This window comes from Myiozetetes cayanensis, unplaced genomic scaffold (assembly GCF_022539395.1).
Source record: "Myiozetetes cayanensis isolate MyiCay16 unplaced genomic scaffold, myiCay2020 scf16, whole genome shotgun sequence".
Classification (NCBI taxonomy): Eukaryota; Metazoa; Chordata; class Aves; order Passeriformes; family Tyrannidae; genus Myiozetetes; species Myiozetetes cayanensis.
In genome coordinates this window covers 4,637,283-4,664,547 of record NW_026087270.1, presented here as the reverse complement: position 1 = coordinate 4,664,547, position 27,265 = coordinate 4,637,283, and positions in this window count along the sequence as shown.

Below are 27,265 nucleotides of genomic sequence, written 5' to 3'. Positions count from 1 at the left end.
GCACCATAAAACTGTACTGCAGATATTGCTGAAAGGACCAGCCATGTCTTTTACAGGTTGAAGTCCACAGTAGAGCCTCAACTTCACTCAGCCACATGGTTTTATCTGTTTTCAAACGAGCTCCTATTATTCTGTGGTACCCTGAGGGAGTAATAATTGTGATCTCTTTGCTGACTCTTTGAGATGTTGCTGTTCTCTCTAGCAGAGTTTCTCAGCATGCACCACAGCTTTCTGTTTGCTTCCAAGGCATGAGGGAAGCATTCAGGCATTTAAATTTTGCTGTTGTGTTCAGAGTTGTAAAAAACAAAAGAATAACTCTGAGTTTAACTTTGATTTATTACAGGTGGTCTGTGCCTGTGGTTTTGAGGTCCATACCCCATGGTCCTGGAATAGGACCATAGAGAGATCACCCTGAAATGCCTGTGCAGGCTGTGCAGAGGATGGATTGGTTTTCTGTGCTCATCTGTCTCTGGCTGGCTGAAGAGGTCCTTCGGCTGGGAGAGTCCATGGGATCCGCATGGATGTGACTTGGTTTCTCTTGTGGATAAAAGCTTCTGCCAGTGTTTCATTTCCTCTCTGCTGTTCACCACTGCAGCTAAATTCAACCTGGATTTCCAAGGAGAAGGTAAGAATCTTAAATTAAAATACCTACACTTCTGTGAGTCGATTGTGGTTCCATCCAAAGAGTGAATATCATGGGATATAGGCAGCACAGAGGAGATCAGAGGCTTGTAGCAGAGCAGTTTATTTATTTATTTTCAGTCAATCTTGCATTTCATTAAACATGTGTCTTTCTGTAAGCTGTGCATTACCTAGCAACAAAAATATTTCTGCACAAAGTAGGAAACAAGTGGATGATTCTCTTATATTGATATTTCAATTGAGGAGTGCCAGAGATGACCAGTTAATCTAGTTTTTAGTTAGAAGGTGTCAAATTAAGTACAGTATCAAGGAAACCTTGTTTGGAAGATGCTCTATAGTAATATGTAAAGTGATTGACTGCAATATACCTTATATAACTGAGGAGAATTAACTGTTACAGCACCAGTGTTGGTAGAGGCAACAAAAAATATTTCTGGATATTGACATGAACAGTTTTATAGAGATTTAACAACAAAGGAGAAGTCTGTGAGTGGGATACTAGGATCAAAAAATTTCCTCAAGCCACATAGTCTGAAAGCAGAGATGGGAATTGCTGTTAGTTGTGACCAGAATACAAAAATGATGCAATCATTGTAAAAAGTGGTTAATACAGTACTAATTTAAAAAAAAAAAAAAAAAAAAAAAAGAGAATTCTGCTGCATAAAGAATAAGAGAAAGAAACTGTCTGGATCAAGTAGGAGGGAAACTTGGCTGGACTCCACTCTTGTGGTCTCAAATTTTTTCAATGACCTGCTGGATGGTTTTCCCATCTGTAGAATGGCATAGAATTAATACTTATCTTCTGAGGTGCTATGGTATCCTAACTTAGCAAATTAATCAAATTCATGTGCTTAACAGCAAACATATCTAAGTAACTTCTTCCTATGACATGTAAGTAACTTACCAGAGATGTCAGTAGGTCTTATCTTCTAAAATATGGAATTATGGAAGAGTAAGAGTGTAACTCTGAGAGAAATAAAAACCATCATTATAATAATTCTTGTGTGCTCCCCTTCATCAGCTACAGACTGTAGTCAGAAGGGCCATTTTTTGTCTAACCCAGGTTGTGGCGTATCTGCATTTTACAAAAGTTATCAGTAGGTTTTCAACAGAGATGTCTGGAACCTTTCTGTTTTCTCAGTCTCCTAGCAATACAATTCCATTATAAACTTGAGATATTATGCTTTGAAAGTCACTTTTTTGAAGAGCATTTAATAGAATAAATGGTAGAAATGTATTTGTAGTTCATATAACTGGTACCGTGTAAGAACAGGTAAAGCCAAAACTACCACTTTTTAACGTATAAAATGTATTTTCATTTGTTATTCATTGGTAAGACATTTATTGGCATGTAAAGTAGACACTTGGATATCAGTTAGTGGGGTTTTTTTCATAAAGGTTAAGTTTATTTTCTTTTAAATTACTGAGTGAAAGTAAGCTTTGAAAAAGCACATACAAGATGGTCAGCCATTTATAGACTTACATTGTCAGCACACACTGTTTTGCAGTCAATTGTTACTTGTCTCCTACACTTGAAAACAGAGGCTTGGTGTTCTTTCCTCTCTTTTTTTCCCCATTCTGCCCAGCTAAATGCCTATATTAGCACAGTGGTATCCGACTAAAAATGATAGCATGAAATTTAAGAAAAGAGTAAGTGTCCCTAACATGTCAATAAAATTAAATGACATCCTTCCCCTTCTAGCTTTTCTTAAGCTCAGGATTTCCTGTGTCCTTTCGGCAGTGCTTTTAATGGGCTTTGAGTTCATCATGTTATTGCGTGGAGGATAATCTCCATATGGTGAAGGTCCTGCCAGCCCTACCAGAAGGGCACTGCTATTCCTTAGTAGCTCAGAGATTTTGAAGAGAATGGTGGGCAATGAATTTTGGAAATTACAAACATAATCAGGTCCCTGTTTCCAAAATTAAGAACATTACTTGCAGTGGATCGTGATTTGTGAAGCTGTTTTTGGAGCGTGTACTCTCTTTGTCAAAATGAATCCTCCAGGGGATAACGTATTAAATGAGGGTGAAAATGGGTACCTTCAGTGTGAGTGCACTGGAATTACATTCATAACACATTACCACAATTGTAAAGATATTGCTAAAGAAGTTTTTATCATTTTGTATTTGAAGAGTATTAAAAAAAGTATAATTGAACCAACAACTGTGGCATGATTTTAGGAGTGTGTGATAACCAAAGGTCTGATTGCATTCATCCGAAAGGATTCTACTCAAATCCCTGAAGGCCTAATGAATTAATGTCTGCCCAAATCACGTTATAATGAGCCATAAATTATTTATAATGTTTGTTGAGGAAAGGAAAACCTCTTTAAAACCCAGCTTTTTCTCCTAGTAGTTAGAAATGTCCCCTTTTTTTTTTTTTTTTTTAATGGATACTGTGCTTCCCACATTTATCCTCTCTTGGAAATCCTGTTAGCTGAATACTGTCTAGTTCTCAGGATAAACCCCAAATTTTAAAGTTTTACTGTTGTTTCATTCTGTTTATTTCAATCAATAAAGGTGAACAGTATTTTGACACTCCATACACACATATTTTTTCAGCATGTAGAATCTCTCCCTGTAATGGTGGTACATGAAAACAGATTTCTTTGACAGGCAGTGAAAATCATGGCTAAAAAGAGTACTTCAGAACACCTACTGAATAGTCAGAAATCTCCCTTAGAATACTCTTTTTAACAGAACTGTAATTTCACAATCTATGATATTAAAATAGAGTTTTGCTATGTGGAATGTCAGAATGGTAAAATAAAAATGGTATTGTGAAAGAAAATTATCTCAGCATTCTCAGTTTGGATCCAACTAAATCTATCAAGATAAGTGACAGGTGATTTATCCTAACAAGGAATTGTCTGAGAGGAAAAGAGAACTGAAAGAGAATTCAATTGAGATAGACATGAGTGAGGAGAACAAGACACTTGAATTTCTCAGATGTGTCTAAGCATGTCATTGTATAGACAACAGCTAAGGGAGCAAAAAGAAATCACTGATCAACCACCGAGGCAACCACCAAAACCAGGAAAAAAAAAAAAACCTCTGGAGAAACTAATTTAAGTGTTCTGGACAAAACTAGATAATTAGGAATGTACCTTAGCACCAATTTATTTCACTGACAGCCTTAAAATGTCACTCGTGTATTTACTAAAAGCATTCATCATCATATTTTTAAATCATAGCTAATAAGAATGCAGCTGAGACACACTGGCAGCTGGTGTGAGGGGAGCATGGCAGGCAGAGGAGGATGAAACCTGCCTGTGCCTCTGAGGGTCCTCTGCAACACATTGCTCGTGCTGGTCTCGCTGGAGCCCTGCAGCTCAGCAGGCCTGATCTCAGTCTAACAGCATTTCCCTTTCCATATTTCTTGCCCTGTGATTTTTTTTTTTTTTTTTCTGGGGGGGTTGGCAATGCCTACAGTGTGCACAGTTTGGAGCACAGCAAACCTTTCTGAGGGAGAAGGCCAACATCGTAGGATACCTCAATTGTTGACTTCTGGTGTTGGAAAAGGAGATTGTGTCCCAAGAAAGAGCCAACCGAGCTAATGGTTCAGATCTAAGTAAAGCTTAGAGCTTTTCGGGACTGGCTTATTGCAAGGCTCAAGGGGGTCCTGCAAGAGGGCAAAGAAAGAGCAAAGAAAGGAGCTCAAAGAGCCCGACTGCCTACACGGTGCTGCTGCTCCCCAGGGCTTGGGCAGCTGGAAACGGGGGCTGTGTCACTGGAAGGCAACGTGGCACAGGGTGAAGGGAGAGCTGTGTGAGGAGGAGACCACCAGGCCACCTGCCCAGTGGCAGTGGGGACATGGCAGTCCCCTCAACACCACCGGCAGAGCGAGGCAAAGGGACAAGGGAGATGGCTGATGGCTGGGTGAGGTACAGGGCTGGCAGCTGAACCACACGGATGTCAGTGACTTTAGACATGTGTTTGTCAACCTGGAGTGCATTAAGAAGGAGGATTTAGCAGTGAAATTTGCTTAGATTTTCACACTTTCATTTTATGAAAAGCAATGAATATTCTGCTTGTTTAGAGGTTAAATATAAAAGCTTGTCTCTGGTGCAGCTGCCGTTTATTCTGTTGCAGTGTACCTTTCTGGTCTTTGAAGTGAAAAATTCATTACTTCAGACCAACTGCTCCTTTTTTCCTCCTTTATTATTTTTTAAATAATCTTTGAAATTCTAGAATAAAAAGCTGGAAAGAAGTGTCAGAGCTGAACAGATCCAGTTCCTACACTTTGGTTCTAGCATTGTATAATTAGATCTTCTACAAACTTAATTAAATCTTCTTTTAGTGCTGTTCAGACCTGTCTACAGCTTTCCATTTGGTTATATAATAAACCTGTATCATTGTTTAATTACATCAGCTGTGTTGGTTGGCTGAGCTGAAACCAGGTTGCTTACTTGAAGACACAGCATTTAAAAGAGAGAGCAAGCATTTATTCTCATTTTCTTCGCTGCGTGCTTTGGTGTGTGTAGTGTTCACCTGTGCCTGTCTGTTCATTGTTTCTAGGTAATTATTGCAATTTAAGATCCATTTAATTATAAGTTGTTCCTTTTATTTTATTAATAAGTCAAAAGAGTATATATTTCTCCAGTCTGTACAAGGAATTAATTTTATGGTAACAAGGGAAGTTCTCTTTTCAGTAATGATGGTTGTATTCTGGTAATTTACGTAGCCTAATTGGAATATTTCTTGTCGCAGTCCTTAAAAATAACTTTTTGGGTGCATTGCCAGTGCATTCTAATGCCAGTTACTCATACAATTTGTCTTATTGATGCCACTCTTCTGTGACTCTATGAGTATTAAAAATTCTTACTGTCATTCTATGGATCCTGTTAAATGTTAAAACCATCTGGGAACGTCTCAATCGATTAGTCTTGTGCAAACATTAGATGCAGAATGATAGCAGCAAATTCCATCTTGAGCTTATGCTGCAACTACTAATGCTTTAGTCCTTATGAAAACCTTCTGACATTTTTTCATATGTTTAAGGTGATTATAAGGGAAGCTGACAGGTTTAGGGCCTAGAAGTCAGTGCAAGTGTCTATTTTGCATTCATACTTAAGAAGTTTGTATAAGAAACAGCAGTTGTAGATATGCAGTTTGTACCCTTCTGCATTGGTTACCGTATTAGGGCATGTTTTGCAAGTTGAACAGGAAAGAAAAATCCATTTGCTGCTTGGGTAGTTCCCATTTTATGTTTACATGTAGTTTACAGTGAAGAAAGTGCATTTTTCTTTCCTCTGAAAAAGATGACTTCTATCCATTTGCAGTTTGTATGTTATCTACTGAACCTGGGAGGCAGTATATACTGCCTATAAAGTGTAGTGTCTGTACTGAACTATAATAAATAGTTAGATTCTCATATTTTCCAAGGATTTCAATCTCAACTGAAGCAGAGCAAGCAGCAGCTTGCTTCAGACTCAGAGGGTTCCCAAAAGACTGTTGCCTTTTGAGGCAAATAATTAAGCGGTAATAATAATTAATCACTGATGACCTCCATCCACTTTTCCTTCAGAGGGGTCCTTCACAGGACAGTGACTGTGAGGCACATGCTCTTCCCTTTATAGACAACAGGCTCTTTTCCCCAGTGGGTCGTGTTTCTCAGTGTGATCCCAAACTCTGGGACAGCAGTGGGAGTGGGAGCCCACATGCTGATTCTGCCCCAGTGTGCTCCTCCAGACCCCTCAGGGATCTGCTTCTGGCAGGTCCTTGGGGACAGGCGTGGTTCAGTGGGAGCAGAGATCATTCCCTCAGCTGTGCTGAGCCTGGCTTTGCTTCTGCCCAGAATCAAACTGGATGGCCAAGCTGAAGGATAACATTTTTAGATGTGATTGTCCTAAGGCAGTTTTTATAGGTTTTGCTCTAAACACATGGAACAAAATCAAGCAGCTTTAAGACTGGAACATAAAAATATCAAGAACAGAGAGTTTCAGTGCCCATGACCGTAGCACTGCTCACTAGAAAGCTATTGTATTAGTCTTTGCTATTCCCTTCCCCTTTCTCCCTAATTTCAACTAGAAGTATAGTCCACTTCTGATCAAGGACAGTGTTGCAGATCCCATAGATTATTGTATGTCTGTGGCTGCCAGTGCTGATCTCTGATCTGGGAAACCAGCTGGGTTGAGAGGCAGAGATGGAAGAGGTGGGTCCAGGAGAGAAGGGATGTGCTGCTGCCAAACCTGAAACGCCCCTTTAAAATAGCAGCATCTGCTGGAATCATCTTGATTTAATTTTTTAAAACATGGAAAGTTGCTTTCCATGACTGCAGCCCTGTTTCACTCAAGAAGGGGCCCCACAGTACTCTACCTGTGTTTCACCTGGCTCTGCCACTGTCTGTGACAAAATCAGAGAATGTAGTTTGAAATTGAGGGCCCAAATAATCTGCAGAGAACAAAGGGGATGCCCCTATATAACTGCTTTCTCTTGGTATCAAAACTTTGAATCACCCTGATTCTAAAAGAATTTGAATCTACTTTTAGCTTTATCTGCTACTATTATCTAATATTGTCTGCTGGAGAAAATACTTGGAAGCCCTAATAACACACACGTGCACATGTGTCTGGAGCAAAGATCAAGGTAACTAGCTACTATTTGGCTGGTAATTATTCAAGCCCTAGGACACCATTTTCTTGAAAATACACACAAGGGAGAAATGAAAAATAACCATAGTAAATTATTAATTTTAAGGAAATTAATATGCTAGCTGCAAAAATAATCACTCTGAAATGCAAATATGGCTAGAATAGTTTAGCTGGTTAGATATGTTATAAAGATAACAACTATTTATGGAAATTATCATAAAAGGTTGCTTATAGGTTATCATAAAAGTTAGGTTTGGATACACAGCTTCTCCCACTTTAATTCTATGTGAATTAGGTAAATAGACATTGTGCTATTTCCTACAAATTTTTTAGCCTAATATTATTTTTAAATTGACCTGAATGCTTATTCTGTTTATATTTGTAATTCTCCAAGGTATAACTAGTGTTTCATCTGCTATACAAATAGAAAATTTGCTTATTGCTGAGAGGGAAGCCTTTAAATATTTAACAAAATTATGTTATGATGGTAGAAACAGAAGAGGAAAAATTTTGGAAATCAAAACGCTGACTAAATAAAGTTTATGTTTTTAAGGAGCATGTGATGAATTATACTTTTGTCTCATATGTGTGTGTTTTGAGTGGAATGGCTCTTTGGCCTTCATTTATGCTATGGACTATAGGTAAAGCAGATCACTCTATTATTTTAATTTTCCTCTTTCTCGGTGACTTTTACATGTTTAACATACTTGCTATTAAAAACTTGCATTTCAAAACCATCCAGGCAATTACCTTTGACAGATCTTACACTAAAAAAATAATTAGAAAAGGTTACCAACATTTCTAATCATTGTAGTCAGTTGTGATATTTAATGTTGCAAATTCACTATTTGAAATATAACGTTATATGGCTTGGATTGGATTGGCTTCAGATGAGAGAACAGTTTGCTCCATCAAACAGGTATAAACTGTTCTGTATATACAGGCAGGCACAGTTTTACTTCAGTCAGGAGAAGTTAAGTAGATTTATTTGTGCAAACATGTTCCTCACCCGCTATGCTACATGGCACTGATAACTTGTCCTGGTGGGAGATACCAGTGGGTATCCCAGTGAGGCTCCTCTCAGCTCCTGGAGGAACTCTGTGCCCCTGGGTGTGGAGCAGAGCCCTTCAAAAGTGTCACCTTGTGATCCTTGCCTCAAGAGACACAGCAGCAAGATCCTTTTCAGATAAATTAGATGCTTTGAAACCTTAGGGTAACTTGGTTTGCATCACTGGTAGTTGGAGAACCTACTGTTGGGTGGTAGTTTTATAGATTCCTGTGATCTATGTAACAAACAAGCTGATAGCAGCTAAGTTGATCAGTATTCTCTTGGGAAAGAATGTCGCTGATTTTTATTTGTGTGAAATCTGGCTATTAGGGGAAAAAAGGAACATTGGTAGAATGGGTTTCAAAGCCTGGGCTTTTCGGTTTCAGTCATATCAGAGTAAAACTGCAAAGGTGTAAGTTGGGTATTTAAGGTGAAGTGCTTATGAGGTTGGGTGCATTGGCAATTAATCTGCTGAAAGCAAATCAAATATTTTTATTTTTTTTTTAATTTCACAAGAAAGGGTTCATATGTTTGTAAACATTCAGCTTGATTGAACAAGGAACCTGATTTAGTAATTTTGGTGTTAAACTCCTGTGTGCTTTGGTTATGATAGTTATCCAAGTCAGCGTTTCTCCAGCTGTGGGGTGTCATACCACTTCTGCAGGACCACAGAAGAATGCCAAAGGAACTGGAAAGGACCTGAAAAAGTTTTAAAGAGTTCAGATTATTCTATCAGCTATCTCAGAGTTTGCTAGCAGATGGAAACAGAGGGTCAAAAGGTATTTTCAGTAAGTCTGAGAAATACTGATGGAAGAAATCCTTAAGTAGCTCCTTTGCTCTTTATATTCAGATTGTTAAACAAGGGTATTTGAACTTCTTTCTGTGCATGGAAAAACACAGAGGGAATTTGCTGGATATTTCTATTCTAATTTGAAAGAATATAGTATATCAGGGGAATATGAGGGAAAAGAATATTATGAAAGTGTGTAATCTATTTTTAGCTAATCTACTGTAGTACATGAAAATGAGTGGAAAAATAATCTTGGCAGTCTCTGAATCACTTTAACATCAACACTGACTTGCATGCTTTGAAATTGCATATTCTGCCTCATCCACATTCTGCCTCCTTCCTTGTCTGTAGCTGTAATGAATGTCTGGATAATGCCTATTGATGCAGATGATTGCACTGGCATTTTTGCCTTTCAGTAACCTTCCCTTTCAGGCTGTGTTTCTGCACTGATCCTTTGCTTTGCCAAAATTCCTTCCTTTGGTGTAGTTTATATAGAAAAAGCCAAATAATTACCATTTTCCCTGTGTATCATTTACCTGGGCTTATTTAATTTTGTTCTTGCAGGTAAATGATACTGTGAATTACTAGGGGTGTAGGGGATAACAGATGTTTGTGAAATGCAAAATTTAGCCTTCCCTGGCTTTGTTTTGAGTTACTGTTTTTCATTCTAATTACATTTCTGGCAGAATTATTTTTAAAATGAATACTCTTTTTTTTTTTCTTTTAATTTTGTGGTAATCTCAGTGATTGCTTTTTTGGATTTGCACTTTGTCTAGTAAGTTCTATGTTTGGGTTTCTTTTCATGCAATCTCTCTCACTGCCTTCTTCACGTGTTTCTGGAGCTCCTGGCTCTGTCAGTGATAAATTTCTACCTAGGATGAGTTTGTTTCTGTCTCTTCTGACTCATTCAGTGTCTTTTGTATTGGGAATAGGAGACAAAAGGTGAGAACTTCTTTAGGAATATGAGAAGACAGAAATCTGCAGTTCAGTTCAGTTAGCCTTTAAAAAATATGGGGTTGGAGGGGCAAGAGAGAGGGATTACTCTGGAAAGCCTCACAGATTATACATCTGCCCCTGTAATTCAAACTGGGACTTAACACAAAAGTAGTGAAGTTGATTGAGTAACTTAATAGTGGCAGAATAATCTCCCTTTTTCAGTGACATGTGTCTTGGAAACCCTTCCTCACCAGTCAGCCCCTCCTCCTCAAATGTTTGAATGCTGTTTGCTGTACTTGCCAAATATAAAATTAAACACCTGCATGGTTGTTATGCACAGCTGTATCCACCTGCTGAGCATGCCACTTGCCATTTGCTTTGATTAAGAGCAGGTTAAGAGAGACTTTAATTAAAGAAAGTTCGTAACACAGTTAAGCATCCACCTCTTCAGCCTCTCGCCTTGATTATATGTTTTTCTGCTTTTCTCCTTGATAAAGGCGAGGTATTGACTCCAGAAGGAACACAATTTAATGATAACAATAGATACTGATTTTTCAGTTTAAATATAGAGCATCAAGACAGCATGCTTAGGTTGTGATGTTGAGAACCACCAGTTCTTCCTGAAAGTGTGGTAGGGGGCTGAAAAACTGCTCTTGACAGGCAGACCCTGTTTCCTGGTTGCACAGCCATGTAGTGTAGTCATACCATGTTGTCCCTGTTTATAAAGATAATATTTTTCCTGAAACTGTGGTTATCTGTGATTAGGATAGGAAGTTACTCTGTGGAAAGGCACATAAGCCAAGAAAAGATGTCATAGAACTGTGTCATACTGAGGATGATTCCCACTGGATGCAAGACAGCCCAACAGTATTGTGAAGTTACACCTCTAAATGGCACTTGAGGGCACTGAGGTGAAGGACCTCAGTCCAATCCCAAATAAACATTGGAGCACCCAATCAGTGTGTCCTGAAATCACAAAGTTTCTTCTCTCTAATTGCTGTGACTCAGTAGATTTGCATCTCGATGAGAATTAGCTATATTGAAGGAAACAGTGACAAAATGCATCCAGTTATGCCAAAGTACAGTTAACACAGACATTCTTTGTGTAGCACCTTTTGCCTTGTAGCAGTCACAGCCCATGGCCTGTAGGTTGCAGTAAGAGGAGTAATCAACCATACATTTAAACAAAGACAAAACATATCCTATATGTGCATATGAGTAAGAAACTCAGAGTGGGATCTGGGGGCATGTAGTCTAGTTTGCTGTTAACATCCTGAATTTTACACGGGAAAAGAGAATTACAAATAATTAGCGATGTTAATCTTGAAGTGTTTCTGTTTGGTTCTTGGTGGCCGTTCTTCTCGAAGGGAAGTCCAGAGGACCTCTTTGGAGTGAAACTGAGAAATTTATAAGCCCTACTAATACGACACACTTCCTCTGTTATTTCCAAAAATGTAAAAAAAACGTGTCTGGTTTGCAGCAGAAAATTGCTGTTAAGTAGTCGTGGGTAAAATTAAGCTTCCCTTGTTATTTTTATGGTTTGGGAAGTATTAGGGAACATCTGCAGCTCAAAGGTATGTCCAGAGTAATTTTCTGGCTTTTTCAGCGTGTTTCATCCAGTTTTCCAAAGGCAATAAAGTGAAATAAAGAACTTGAGGAGGGCACTTAAACAAAGCAAGTTTGAAGCTTTGCATTGAGGCAGCGCTCAGAAAAAAGGTACAATGTATAAATAGAACAAACCTTAGGAGGATTATAGAGAAAAGACAGACTTTCTTTTCAGTTGAACTGCAGTCAATTTTTGAATTAATGTCATGTTAAGAGAATATGTAGCTTTAAATCTGAAATGTATTGATTTTTGCCTTTTTGTCTTATGACATCTACTTTCCAACTTAGCTTGAGTGTCTTCTGAATCTTTGCTACTTTTCATCATATATTTTCATATATAGACCTAGCAGACATAATCTAGGAGTGAAAGTGGGAAAGAACAGGTTTTAAAAGAATCTTTCTCTAAAACACAGGCAATATGTTGAGCCTTCTAGCATTTTTGTATTTATTAAAATTTTATCTAACCACATCTTATCCAGAAGTTTTAGACTTATTTTGGATGTATGAAAGATTCCTTTGTTCAAATCCTGCCATAAGCATTATAAAGAATGTCAAAATTTTGTATAATAACAGTTTTTGCATTATCTATTGAGGTTGTAAATTAGCCTTTCCAAGGTAAATCTTGATATCTTCCTAGAATTTCACACTGCAGTAATGCTGTAATAAATGTTGTCTTCCTGACCTTCTCAGCCTGTTGAAATAGAGCTTTTCTGAATGCAGAATGTTTTTAACATTGATTGGCATTTGGGAATGCGTGGTTTTGTCAAGACTCAAGCAAAAAAAATCTCATTTCATGACAAAAAGAAATGAGAAGGTTTCTTTTCTCACTATTCATTTATCTCTGTTCTGGGAACTTGTTAAGACAAAGAATAGACAGTTTCAAGTGTCCACACTGAATACACAAAAGAGGGGGTGAGGACCGTGTTTCATCTCAGTTATCTCCTATCTTAGTAAACACAGGGAATTTGTTGGTATTCTGAGGTCTCATTCTGACCAAAAGTTTTATCTCAGACATGAAAGTATGTCTTTGTGAGATGACAAAAATTTAGTCTTGTAAGGATTTGGTTTAGCTGAGTCTGACTTTTCCAACTGGAAGGAACCATTTTGCCCCAGTGTTCTGTGCTGGTGTTGGTAAAGATTCAGTCATGCTCCAGAGGAGCCGGATGAACTGGCATGTTGCCACTGGCAGCATCTTTAGCACTTGTTGCACACTTCATTTTTCTCAATGATCTGGAGAAAAACACCCACTGCCACTGCAAATGGCTACAACCATCAACAAAACAATTTATAAAAAGGTTAGATTAGAATATCAATCAAGATGACAAGTTTTACAAAACTGACCTTTGTAAGCAAGAGAGAACAGGGTGAAAGTCACTTTGCATTCTGAATAATGCTGGTAAACTGCAGTGCAGATACTTCAGCCACTTTGACAGTGTGGGAACGAATGATCTGTGGTGTGATTTAGATTATAACAAGAAAAGTCTGTTCTTTCTATCCGGCCTCAAAGCTCCATAGGCTGACCTCAGAATTGAGGTTAAAAAAGAATCTGTAATGTTAGCACCTAATAATATTGTGGTGTTACTGTGTTCTTTGAAATCACATTGCAAGTTTTTAGCACTTTATAGTGATTTCATATTGATTTAGCATCAGAGGTTATCAAAATAGAATTTAACCCAAAGGTTATGTCCTTTCAGTGAGCCAGAATCTGAATTTGCTTCTTTATCTTACTCCCATCCACTAGCAAAACCCTGCCCTAGATTAAATGCTTTCAAAAGCAACATCATGAAATGATCAAGGCTAGGGAAGAAATCAGTCTAGACATTATAGTAAGGTGGCAACAGGAATCAGCCTAGCTAGGATCAGCAATATCAAGTTAATTAGACTGTGCCCAAGGCTGGGACACCTGATGAGGTGAAACTCCAGGCTGCAGCTGTGAGTTTGTGCAATTCATCATAAGTCAGCTGTACTGTGCTGCAGACACCATCACTCCCTGGTCAAAGCTGTGTTTGCCTGCCTGGTTTAGGCTGACTTGAACCTGGGATTATGGGAAGGAGCATCTCAGTGAAGACAAGCTCCAGAAGGAGAGAGAATCTTTAGGGTTTAGCCCAGTCCTTGTACCTCCAATATTATGTTTCCCAATCGATCCTTTCTAACTCAATCCAGTTTTTCTTTTGATTGATAATCTAATGCCCCAAAATGAACAGAATGCATCTACCTGGTTCTCTGCATCTTGCTGTGATTTGCCAAAATTATTTAGAAATTTGATTTTTTTTCTGGGAGGTCTGTTAGTAGAAAAAGCAATTAGACTTAACAGCATGTATGTCCTCTAGCAAAACAAAAGGCCACATCTCCAGTATAGAAGGAGTAAAAGGAAAGGGGAAATTGGGACAGCAGTAGGACTGAAACTTTTATTCCAAGTGCCTTTTTCTTTAGTACTGTGGTTCAGGCTCTCTAAACCATATTCTGCTTGTATTCTGAGATCTGCAGGTCTTATGGTTGTCTTATGTACATCTGGCTTGCTGTGAGTAGTCTTAATTCTGTTTAAAATGTCATCTATCTCTGATAATGGGTTATTATTCAAGGCACCAAAGAACTGATGTGTGTAGTGAAGTGGACACAGCAGTAATGCAGCAAACACCATCAGTGGTGTCCTGGATAGGAGAGGAGCACAAAATTCAGTGATTTATTTCTCTGACACTTCATTCTTTAAGGCATTTGTCATTCCTGCTCTGTTTGGGGAGATATTGTCCCACTGACTCTGGGTCAAACTGATGATGTTTCACTTGTATCCACTGTAACTATATCTGCTGAGATTTTTCTTTTCCTTATAGGCTATTTTTAATTTTTGTGAAGTTATCTGGGAGAAATGGATAAATAAGATCTATGTGCTGAAGGATTCAAATCCGGTTGTCCACGCCTGGCTCCCAGCTTGTTTGTAGCCTGCCATGGTCTGGATGCAGAAGAACATCATTCCTTTCACAGAAACACAACTTGGTTGTCAGCCAAAGTTGCCTGTGAGAGACTTTTCTTCAAAATCCCGATGTAAGCAGGAAGGGGAGAGCATGGAAAATGGTGCAGGCAGGAGCTGGCCTTGGAGGAGGCAGCCTTGCTGTGACAGGGAAGTCTTTCACTGGCTATGACCTGCTCAGTCTTTCACTGAGCACTGACCTGCTCATAATACATTCATGCACAGGATTGAAGGTGGATTCCACTTATTTGTCATTCCCCCACTGCCAGTGCTTTGCTCTTGAACTGCCAGAGCCTTTGTTGCTGCTACACCTTTTACTATGAGACACCAAGTGAAGATTCACGAGAACAAGCAGAGATTCAGTTCATTGACGTTATCTGCCCATTTTTCCTGCCTCTATCTTGTTCAGTCAAAGCTGGCTTCAGAAAATATTTGGAGCAGATGTAAACATAGGTGCAGAATTTCAAACTCAGTTACGCTGAGAAAAATGCCATCAGTGCTTTTTCAATAAACAAATAATGTCTGTTCCCCTCCCCTGTGCAAAGACACGCAGTGTCAATAGAAACAATTACTTTGTTGTAATTTAATTTCAAAAGCTACTTGAAGAGAAACAAGCAAGCAGTTTAGCAAGACTGATGTAAAGTGTGGATTACTTAGGATAGGTATGGATACCAATCTAAAAACAGGAGGTTTCTTCTGTGCATCTGAGTCTTACATATATGTTGAGAATGATTTGAATTAAGAGAAAGACATGTTTGGTTTTAAAAAATATCTTTATTTATAAAGCCTGTAGCTAAAGTGAAATAGGACCTGGATCCAAAGCTAGTAATAGTAATTTTTTTTTCCCAAACTATATTCAAATTCTGAATTTTTCTAAGAACCTATCAGGTTTTCCCCTTAACTTTGCTCTGAGATGTCTGATGTAGGAACTCTAATCATGTGTAACAATCAGTTTTAACAACACTGTTACTTCTTGAAATCATAATAATCCAAGTTTGTTGAGAGATCATATGGTAAGATATCTCCTTATTCCAATGAGCACAACAAATTGCTTTAAACAACTTGCCTTGAGGCAGACATACAAAGGTGAAAGTTCCTGCAAATCCTGTAGCATCTTTCCCAGTTTTACTCTTTCATCAAATAAGTCTTGGCTAATCCGTAGTTACAGTATGTAGATGATAGGTGATCAGTTTTCTTTGAAGCAGTTCAATGAACATAAGAGTTTTGCTCAGAGCCTTAAAGGGCAGTAAACTTTATGGCATATCATGCAGCCAGCTTTCTTCCTAACACCAGCCTAATTATAAACCTGATATTTTAAAGAGAAGCAGTTATGCAGATGACCCAGGTGTAAACACACAAAAAAAGAACAGAGAGTCTACTTTCCAAAACTTACAGGTGAGCACCACATACCGAACAATTCACCCAGACTGTGCTTCTGCAGTTCCTGGCAGTTAAGTACTAATACAGGCATTAGTACTTCTTTTAAACTAATTTGATACAGATCATTTTGGGTAGGCTGTGTTCAGGGGCAGTGGGGATCTTGAAAGCTTATCCTTGGGTATGTGGAAGTCTGGGGAACTGAGTCATGGACATGCTTGCAAGTCTGCTTTCTTATAACTCTGGCAGTTTGGATTCTTACTTTGTCTGCAGGGTGCAGAATAGGCTGGTGTATGGAGATGCAGGCAACTGTCCCTGTTTTAAAGTAACTTTTTTCTGCAATGTCTCAGTTTCCCTTTAAAAATGAAGCATAAAGGCTTTTCCATGTGAAGAAATCAGGGTGAAGCAAGATGTGCTGCAAATTGATGGCATGACATCTTTTCTGCTCTACATACTCCTTCATGCAGCCTCTGTGGTCATGGTTAAAGACATTCCCTTTCCTCTGCCTCTCCCAAATGAAATAGTTATAAGTGATGGAGAGATGTCAACTAAGCCTGAAGGGAACCTGCTATGATAGTTCGGAGAGCTGCAAACTGCCTTATTTATTCTGGCACAACGTTAATCAGCTGTCCTGCACAATCAGTTACATGTCACCCTTGTTAACAATTTAATTCTCCCCGTGAAAAAGGGAGGGAAGAGGATGATGGATATTTATAGTTCTGTCTTTGAGATCTCTCATTTAGTGCCACCAAGAGAAGGCAGTTACTGCCTTCAGCATGAGTAGAATCCACACTGGCCAGAGTGGGCTGATGAGGAGACTGTGTGGACTCAATGAATTTATTGCAACTCACACTCAAAGTTTCTTTTCAGCTTCCAGGGCGCTGTTGTCCTTTGCTTTACATGGATCTCTAGCTATGCAGATATCTGCATTTCCCTGTTCTCTGCCTCCTGCTTAAAGAGTATTATCTGTGCAGTGGGAAACAGTACTTATAAGAAAAAAAAATTGCCTTTCTGAACTACAGCTGTAGGTTCAGTTGAAGTTTAAGAGGTTTATGTTGCAGGCCAGTTCTTAATCTGAACAAAATTATACCTGCTTTTAACAGGTAAAGACTTCTAACTGGGATGAGTCAAAGGGAAACAGAAAAGAATGAGTTCAGATAAGTGGCAAAATCAGTAAAACAGAGAGGGCAAAATGCAAATATTCAAAGTGACCAGCAGAAAAAACTGGGCATTCATAAAAAGGCAGATTTCTGGGCACATGGAAAAAGAGGCTGATGGCTGAAATAGCAGGAACAGCAGCATCTGAGGCAGAAATGAGAGGAATGGTAGTAGCTGGGACAGGAACAGATGCTGAAATAGCAATATCAGTAATATGTCCTTGCACTGCGCACCCGAACCACTCATTTAGGGGTGGCCAAATAGACTGTTACAAAGCAAACAGACCATTATGGTCCGTTGTACAAATATGTATTTGGAAAAATGTTGATGTGCAGTGGCGTGGTGGAACAGAAGTTGTTGCTGTGTGTGTTCAGCAGCCCTGGAGTCAGGCCATTCATTAGCAGCAGCCTCTCTGCAGAGGGGCCTCTTTTCCTTTCTGTGAGAGGCAGTAATAAAATCACTCCAAAATTGCCAGATATACTTTTAGATTTTTAGTCATGTTTTTGTTAGTTTAATAATTTTTTTTTTTAAAGGAAAATTTTTTTTTTAAGGGAAAATATTTTGGGCACCAAATCTGTCTTTCTCAAAGGTTCACTACATTCCTTAATACATTTCCTGGACTCCAGGATGACTTTCACAGCTCCTATTTAAGAGCAATGCCTTTTCCTTTAAAAAAAGTCACACTGGTCTTTTAGATGTTACAACTGCACATTCTTCCTTCAAATTATGTTATGCTGCAGCAACTTAGCAGAGAAACAAGCCTCTTGACTTCTGTTTGAAAAGTGGTACTTCAATTCTTAATTAAAAATTAGTAACTACAGTTCTGTCAGCTCACTTTGCAGTGGGTTTGGGTTAGCAGCATGCATGTGCATACATGTGCCTATGCAGAATCGTTAGATTTCCCATCCAGTCCTCATAAGACATGTTCACACATTTGAGAATTTCAGTTCATTGCTTTATTGGAAAAAAATAAGTATATGCAAGACCCTTTTTCCTCTCAGCATAAAAAGGGCTCTGAATAGTCTGTGTGAAATGTAAGTCACTTTAAAGACAGTTTCTTAGAGGAGCAGAACCTTGATTCAGCAAATTCTGAATCCAAGCATTGCTGCTTAGCCCTGCACTTAGGAGCTGCCAGACTGCAGTAGCAAAGCACTCGGTTCAGTGCTGTGCGTGACTGATTTTAACAGTTCAAGTATCCTGTAATCAAAATTGGGTATCTGTGCTGTGGGCATCTTCCAGCACTTGCTTCCACTGGCCAGGCTCTGACCTTCCAGGCACATGAGCACAGCTCTGCTGCCCTTGTCGAGTGTGCCCGCAACTTTTTGCCCCCAAGTATAACCTAAAAATGTCCAATCATTTAATTGTAATAATAAAGAAATTGTCCCCCATGCAAAGATGTCTGACGGTGCCTTTAACCTTGGAGCTAAATTTTAGATCTAAATTCTAATTTCTAGTAAATTTAGGATTTAAATGGAGATGTTGATACAGCAGAATCGCTACCATAAAGAGAGCAAGTCACACTCTTTATTGTAACGGCTCTTGATTGCCTAGCAAAGAAATGCATAATGAATAAACATTATTTTAAAAGGCTTGATAGCAGAATGAATTTTTCAGTGGGAGAAACAGAAGAGAGAGTATTTAAAAATACATGAGTTTCATATTTGATTATAAGTCAAGAAGCAGCAGAAAGAACCAAAAAAATTGATAGCAATGGCAGCAGGCACCAAGCTTTCAGTCTTGAATTAATGAGGTAATTCATAATAGAGAGGGAGTGACACAGTGATTAGTTAATTACTGTGCAGAAACATACAATTAATACACAACTGGAACTAGTATACAATGAATTAAACTGCCACAAAATGCAAGCACCAAACATTGAGAAGGAAACCTTGACTGTTGATTGAAGCTGTTATTACAGCAAGAAATCTATTGAAATCACAATAGTTTAGCTCTCAACATGTTTCCCTTGTGTGATCTGATTCCAACCTGTTAATAGGAATGCTATGATGGAGATTGGTGTGTGCATTCATTGCAAACTTATGTGCATGCAGGGGCAGATGAGATTGTAAGGCCAAGGGGCTACAAAGGCAGACTGATGGGGAAGCCTGTGTGCCTTGCAACAGATATCCTCTATAACTTCTGACAAAACTAATAGATATTCAGCCTGGCTAGGCTGTCCTGTCATCAACCTGTCATCAGCCCAGGGATGTTTCATCCCAAGGCTGCCAAGGACTGATGAGGCACAGAAGAGAGCTGTTCCTGTCCATGGATCCCACAATAGAAGCCCTGTTGCAGCTGCTCCACAGGCTGCTTTGCTGTACATTTGGTACCCTGTACAAGTGCAGAGGTAAGCCGTGATTTTGCACATGGGTGTAGGTATCTATTCTGTGTGATCTTTATGTACCATAAAGCATAAGGGCAGCTGCCAGGTCAGGAGCAAATGGTGTTAACCAAGGGAGTCTCTTTTCCTTCTGAGAGGAGGGGTTAGAAAAGGTTCAGTAGTGAATGGGAAGGAAATATCTCAAACTACACCACATCATAACTTAGAGATGCCTTGGGTCTGCTTTAAGCTATGTCAGTGGAAAAAGCCTATTCATGTCTATCCATCTCTCCATCTATATTCTATATGTATAGCAATCATGGGATAGCATGGGAGCTGCATGGACTGTGCTACAGCTCACAGCTACTTGACAGAAGGCTGCAAACCTTGGTCTGCAGATGCTGCATTTGGCAGAGCATTTCTGCAACAGTTCAGATAAGAGTTTGCAAGTGCACTGGTTTTTAACTTGGATTGCAGGAAATTGAGCTGATAGGATTGAAAGATCATGCTAGTCTCAAAATATTATCTCTATTTCCATTTAGCAGTATAAATAAGAGTGGTATTTTAGATATAAAATAAGATCCGGTTTATATCCTAAGGAATTAAAAATCTGAAGTAGAAAAGTAATTTATAACAGTGTACATAAAGATATCCTTAAGGGAATTAGGTGGAAGAGGAAAACTAGAATCTGCATTTTGCAGAAGGTGCTTTATGCATGGAAACTGTGAAGTTATGATCATTGATTTAGCTTCTTGGATATTTGTTATGGTCTAACATGTATTGCATTGCTGACACTTTATTTCAGCTGAATTTAAAAATAAGTGGTAGTGCATTTTCTTGGGACAGAGTATTTTACCCTTTACCCTTTTACTTCAGAGGAGTTATTAAGATCAATAAATTTATAGCAAAAACATTTTCAAAATAGTATAGTCAACTATTATGTCACTTTTATGTCAATATAAAAGTATCAGTGGTGTATAGTGTTATAGCAATCTAAAAATACAAAAATTTCTGGACAGAAACAGGAAAACAAATTATTAACTGATAATTTTAAGTCTCTTACTGAAAGAAAGCTTTAAATCTTAAGAAATGGTCAAGATTTAGAAAAGAAAATTAAAATTAGAAATCCAAACACTCTTCTACCAAGGGCCCCAATTCAGCAAAGAACTCAAACACCGTTAATTTAGTTACTCAGAAAGACTCTGCCAGGCAAGCAAAGGTCTCTGAAAGCCTTTCATTATTGTCCCCAGAAGCTGTAAGAAAGTCACTAATTTTTTCCAGGTAATTTCTGAAAAAGACTTTTTTCAGTAAGTGTGAGAAATTCCACCTTTAGTAAGTGCTGAAGTCTGACCCCGTAAGTTGAGGGCAAAAATCTCACTAAATTTAATCACCAGCATTGGTGATGCTGGGAGTTACAGCAGGAGTGAGGCTCCTGGGCTCTGTGTGACTGCTGGAGTGCTGCATCCTCCTCCCCTCTTCCTGCTTTTCCATAAAATACCACAAAGATTTCAACGAAACAAAACCTTTAGAAATACCCCCCGGCACAAATCAGCAAATTGTCACATGTGAATTATTTTCAAAACAGGCTTGGACTTCTCTTCATTGCTTGCTGAAATAATTTTCATAATCAAATGTCTCTACCAAGATCTGGTTAAAATTCATGCTATGTCACTCAATCTGCCTTTACCAAATTAGCAGAAAATTGGGGTTTATTCAGCCTTATCTCAGATTTCTTTCTGTTTCTCCTATCCCTCTCTCCCACTGCTATTCCACTGAGAAATTAACTCAGGCTTTCTGTCAGTGTGAGGGCTGGGTTGGGAATAGCAGGAAAACCTCAGGTACTAGGAAAGGTATTAGTTTATAATAAAGTACTGATCCTTGAAATGTTATTTTTCTGTTTGAATACAGTAAAATAAACAGCAACAGAAAACCAAGTACTCTGTTAATTTAAATGCTTGGCTTCTTAATATTTACAATATTCTAAGCAACAGAAATAACAGTCTCTGCTTGTAGAAGTTATTTCAGCAGTATTGTCATGAAATGATCAAGCTTTTTCACAGATATTAAGTGGGTATGAAGTTTTTGGTTTTGTGTGCTGTAGCTGAGGTAGAGGGAAACTTCCCAGTGATTTCCAGTCCCAGGCTTCTCTCCTCACCAATAAAGCAAATTATTTACTAATAGCTCTTGTCAAAGATGCTTCTGTTGACATGGGTGATGCAGAAAAACATGCTGCTCACCTTCAGCTCTTAGTGGGGAGAGAGCTGCCTTTCTGGAAAAAGTGCAATTTAAGGTAGAAATGGATGTGATTCAGTGTTTGCAGTCAGGAAAGCAGTAAAATCTGGATCTGCTAAATACACCTGTGCAATAATGCTGACTTATATGCTGTAAGTTTTTTTTCTAAATTAATAATTTTGAAGTATGTTGCTCTTGACTGTTGGCTCCCGAGCACTGATGAAATTTTTTCCCTAAAGTAAAATATTAACAATATCAACAAATCTCAGAAGTTGGGAGGTTTTAATTATTTACCATTTCCATGGTTGGGTTTTAACTGAGATCAAAACCCCTAAGAATGATAATGGTTAGTTTCAGAGATCTTGAGTCCAGGATTTGCCAACACTCTCTACAAGAGGCAAGTGGTATTTCAGGCTGTAAAACAAATTGTCCTTTACAAAACATGTGACAAAGCTTTTTCTTTGGTAACATCATCCTGTGTCACTTTGAAAAATTTCCTGTGCTCCATTCTGAGGAAGAAAATATTTTACCCTAATGGCAAACTAAAAGTAAATTGCTGTGTGCTGAAGAGCAGACAGGGAGTAGGGAAAGGTTCTGCTGTAGTCTAACAAGAAAGGAATTACTTTGTGTTACCTCAGATGCTTTTTTTGGTACAGCAAAGACCTGCATCATAAAATACAAAATGGTCTGAAGGGCTTTAAAACTCTGCACACCACAAAATGCATTGTGCAGCTCCATCAGACATGAGCAAGGGCTGTGCCACTTTCCACCCTGCGCTGGTAGAAGCTGGAGTTTACCTCGGTTATTCTTCTGCAGGGGTTTGAGACGGGAAGGAACATTTTTCTTCTCTCTGATGTAAAGCTTTAGTTCCTTCTTCTGGAAATGGAAAATCTGCAGGTAGATTTGGAATGATTCAACATATTAAACGTTCTTAATCCGACAGCCACTGAGTCTGACTGGATAGGCAGTGAAACTTCAGTTACTCAGGCAGGGGATGTGTGATTTAGTTCAGGGGCAGACAGATTGGCAGCCAGTGACCATGATCCATGTCAGAAACCAGTCCTTTATTGCAGGTGTTTTAATTGCAACTATACAGATGTACTTGCAAGTTTTTATTTATTATCCATTCAGTCTGCTAGTTTCATCTTGAAGTCTGTATTCTCAAATTTAAAACAAACAAACAAAACCCCAAACCAACAACAAACAGAAACCCAAAAACATTGACCACTAAAAAGCAAACACTTCCCTAATTTGTTCTAAAAAATTAAGCACAGGTCCTATCACCTTGCCCCAGCAACACCACTGCACCAGGGTGGATGGCAAAAGCTGCCATGGCTTCATGGAAACTTCAGAAAACACAGTAGGTTGTTTCTGCTGCAGTTTGCCAGACTGAGTCTGAAAATAGTGTGTTGAATTCTCCGAGTTCTGGAATTATAACAACATGTCACAAATAGCTGCCTGGCAATGCACAGCCTCACCAGAGTGACAGAGCAGCACATCAAGGCTGCCCCTGGTGTATCTCCACTGACATCCTTACACCAGGGATGAGTTCCACAGGTACCACAGGAGGGAAGGGTCCTGAGCATCAGGCACAGGCACAGATCCTGGCTCACGTGAGGGATTATCTCCTGTTAAACAAAGCAAATGTAAAACTGAATCGTCCCTGTGAATATGTAATTGAGAAAGTTTTACTTATATATCAAATGATTATTCCAATAACATCTAGATGTAGGTGACCTCAAAAGAGATCTATATATTGAAATAAGTTTTTAGTCTAACATATATTTTTGTATAATTATAAATGCATAATATAGATAATATTCTTGTGCAAAAATGCCATTGCAGTGTTACTGTACAGAGGGGTTTGTAAGTGGGTATTTGGATGTTGTATGTGACTATGCCTCTCATATCTAGGAGAACTGAGAGAAATAGGAAGGACATGTTCACCTTCTTAGAGGCTAAAAATGGGGTGCAGCTACAGTCCAGCTCTGCAGTGTCCCCTTGCAACAATGGGGAATGGAGTGAAAAAACCACAAATTAATTTAACACAGAGGAAAAGAAAGTGAGATGGTAACATGTTGACAAGTAGTAAATGACATTTACACAAGGTTTATTCATCAGGCTCCTGTACCATTTTTGAAAATGTGCTCAAGTGGTTTTTTCTTTTATTTCCCTCCATTTTCCTGCATTTCTAAATGCATCTCTCAGACCTGTTGTTTTTAGAGCACCCGCAAACTTAACATTTGGGTGCAAGGTCTGACAGCAATCAGATATCATACTCTGACATTCACTTTCCTGCATGTTATATTTTATTTCACAATGTCACGGGACCACGGAACAAGTTTTCTATTAGCTTTATTTTTTCTCTCTCCTTTCCCTGCTCTGTGAGGGTAGCATACCTCTCAGGATATTTTAAAATACCTCCAGCGTTTTCTTTGGATAATTCCATTTCTGAATGCCTGTTCATATTCTCCCCACACGTTTCTCTTAAGATCTGATATTTTTCAGGGATTGGAAGGCAACATTGCACAGTAAAAACAGTTGACATATTTGATTTCTCTCTCTCCATCTCTCAGTGGAGGAGGTAGCATTTGTCATCCCTGGGCAGAGCAGCTGTTACAAAGCTTTATGGTGAATTGTCCGTGTTTACAGTCCTGCAGAATGGCATTTTTGCAAATCTTTTCCTTAAATTGTTCATTGCAGAGCCCTGTTTTAAGCTCTGTCTCTCCACACAGGCTGAACTGAGCAGAGGGGCACTTACTGCCTTGTGGTAAGTGGAGTCTGGTCTGAGCGCTGTTGCCAGCGGTGGGGCTCTCTGCATTGATTTCAAGGGGCTGCTGATCAATTCTCTGTACTGTGAGCTGCAGCTCAGTTTCTCCCAGTGAATAACTTCCTACACTTGTGGTATTCAGGAGTATGATTTTTACCCTAGATGATCTCCTCCACTCCAAAAAACTCCGTGAGAAATTTGTCTGATATTTCTCATTTTCACATTGATGCCAGTCCCTCAGATGTGTTTGTGTCTGCTCTGGCAGAGCTAAAGCCTCATCTCCTGTAGTCTCAAACAAGATTTTTCCTTTTTTTCTATTATAATAGGGGGAATAGGAAGGTATGGTCCTGTGCTTTTGAGTCCTATATTCTTTTAGTGCTCATGGCCATCTGTGCTCTGAAGCGTGACTGTGTATTAAGAACTGGATTACAATGCAATGCTCTTTTCTTGAGTTTGGTATTGTTCCATATCTTTTGGTTTCTTTATTCCTGCTTTTTTCTCATTTCCAGACTGTATTTCTAATGCAGTGCCAAAGTTTTCTGTTTCTTTCTCTCATCAATAGGACTTTAATTTCACTGAAAGTGAAGCAGAAAAATTTAATTTCAGTGAAATTAAATTATAAAATAGTTTATGCTTTAATATAAATCAGATACTAATATCTGGTGGATATTTTCAATGTCTGAAATTAAAATTTAAAAAACATACCCTGAAATATTTTTCAGTTCTCTTGGAATTAAAAACTTTTCACTTGGCTAAGCCAGATCTGACACATGAAGCAGCTCTGTGGGATAAACTTTTCTTAGTCTCATAAAAATGCAGCGTCATTATTAGGAAATTCCTAAGCCAAGGCCACTCTCGTGCAAGGGAGCAGCATCGTGGTGGAGCCATATGTTTTAGTGGAGATCACATGGAATCAGCTTTCTTTACTGATATCAGTTACTTTTTGGGGTGGATCAGGACCAGCTAGCACATTAGATCACATCTATTTTGCTATAATGTCATCTTTCTTTCTTTCTTTCTTTCTTTCTTTGCTCTCTGATAGTTCATCATCTGCTGGTTGCTGAGTTGCCATCTTCTTTAGTGTGCTGGTATAGATGAACTGATTTTCATCTGTTTAGGGAGTACAGAGAGATGAGGGAATGAGGGTGGGTTACCAAAGGACTTAGGGTTCTCCATAGCCCGCAGGATATTTCTAGGGTACCGTGCAGGGGAAACAAATTTTTGTCTGTAAGCAATGGCCATCCATGACAGAATCCATGCAGATTAAGCAATAAAAGTTTATGGTAAAAGCCATAGGGATCAAAGTCCTTGAGACTTCTGGCCAATTTCCACAGCAAAGAGTAATGCAAATATGTACAGAAATGTCATCAGGTCAGACCTGTGCTCTAGATCCATCATGGAAAGGTTTGAGATAATTTGGTAGGAAGCAGAATGACTTCAGATCCCCAGGCTGCACTCAGGGTCCCTCCTGTGTTCATCAAACACTCAGACAGCCCCATGGGTAGGATGATGGCCTCTCTTGGATATCCAGTTTCCTTGCAGAAAGCCTCTTCTGTCCTGCAGGTTTTTCCACAGAATGTTTTTCCTCCAGCTTTACGCTGCATATTTCGTTCTTCAAACTGCTCAGAACCTGAGTGGAAATGAAAGCAAGAGGCAGCAGGAGGTGCTTTGGGTAGTTTCCAGATATGTACTTATCTTCCTGAGCATACATCCTCTGGCTCTCCTAAACACACTGAGTGCTGCACTCGGGGCAGTGAGGAAAGTGCACGGTCAAGCAAAGCAATCAGTGTTATCTGAAGCCCACTGAGTCTTTTCCTTTATCCAAAACCCTCACTGTACCATTAGCCTTAAATGACTGGTGGCTGCTAAAATATCTGTAATCTTCGCAAACTGGAGACACAGTGAGGTTTCCTGACTTTTCTGCATAACCCAGCATCTCTGCAGTGTATAAAAAGCCTCTGTGAGCACTCACAAAGGGCCAGTGCCTCAGCTGAGGCCCTTTGACTTCGCTGGACCTTTGCCAGCCTCCACCAGCCGAGAACCTTTTTTCTTGTATTTTTCTAAAGATACTATTGGGAAAACACTTTTGAAATCCAATGAACAAAGTTCAGTCAATAAAAAGTGAGGAAAAAATAGCAAGTGCAGCAATTGAATGAGTGAAATTGAATTCAGAGGTGACTGAATGCTGCTGGTTGATGCATTTTTCTGTCTGATATTACTGATTTGGCAAAATGGGAACATTTCCCAAAAATGCATCAGGTTTTATCAGAATGCTGTGGGAAATCATTAGAACCTTTTGTGTCAAACATTTTATTTTGGAAGATTGAAAAACCCCTCTGGACAAAAAGCAGTTTGATCCTCCTGAAAGAAAATATTTCTGAAATCTGATTTTGCTGTAAATTGCTACATTTCAACTTGTTACTCGAATCTGACAAGAAAACAAATGCCAAAATTCCCAATGGAAAAGTGATTTAACACAATATTAATACGGAGCTGTTTTAATAGGAAGTATTACCTTTGAGAACTGTGAGTGAAATAGGCAATCTTATTTTTATCAGAGGTATGCATTACAAGTGAAATCCTCACAATCACTTAAGAGAAAACAATAAAATACTAAATAGTAACACAGCATTTAAAGACAGTGTGTCATTTTCTTCTGCCTGTGTTTAACCAACACGAGTTTCATAAGGTCTCAGTCTAAGTGCAGAGTGCAGATACCTGCTGGACTCAGGAACAGATTATGGGCATAAGAATATCTGACTTTTCTTAACACATTTCTAGATGAAATATAAGAATGCAATAGGCAACAGAGTCAGAGGCAAGAGG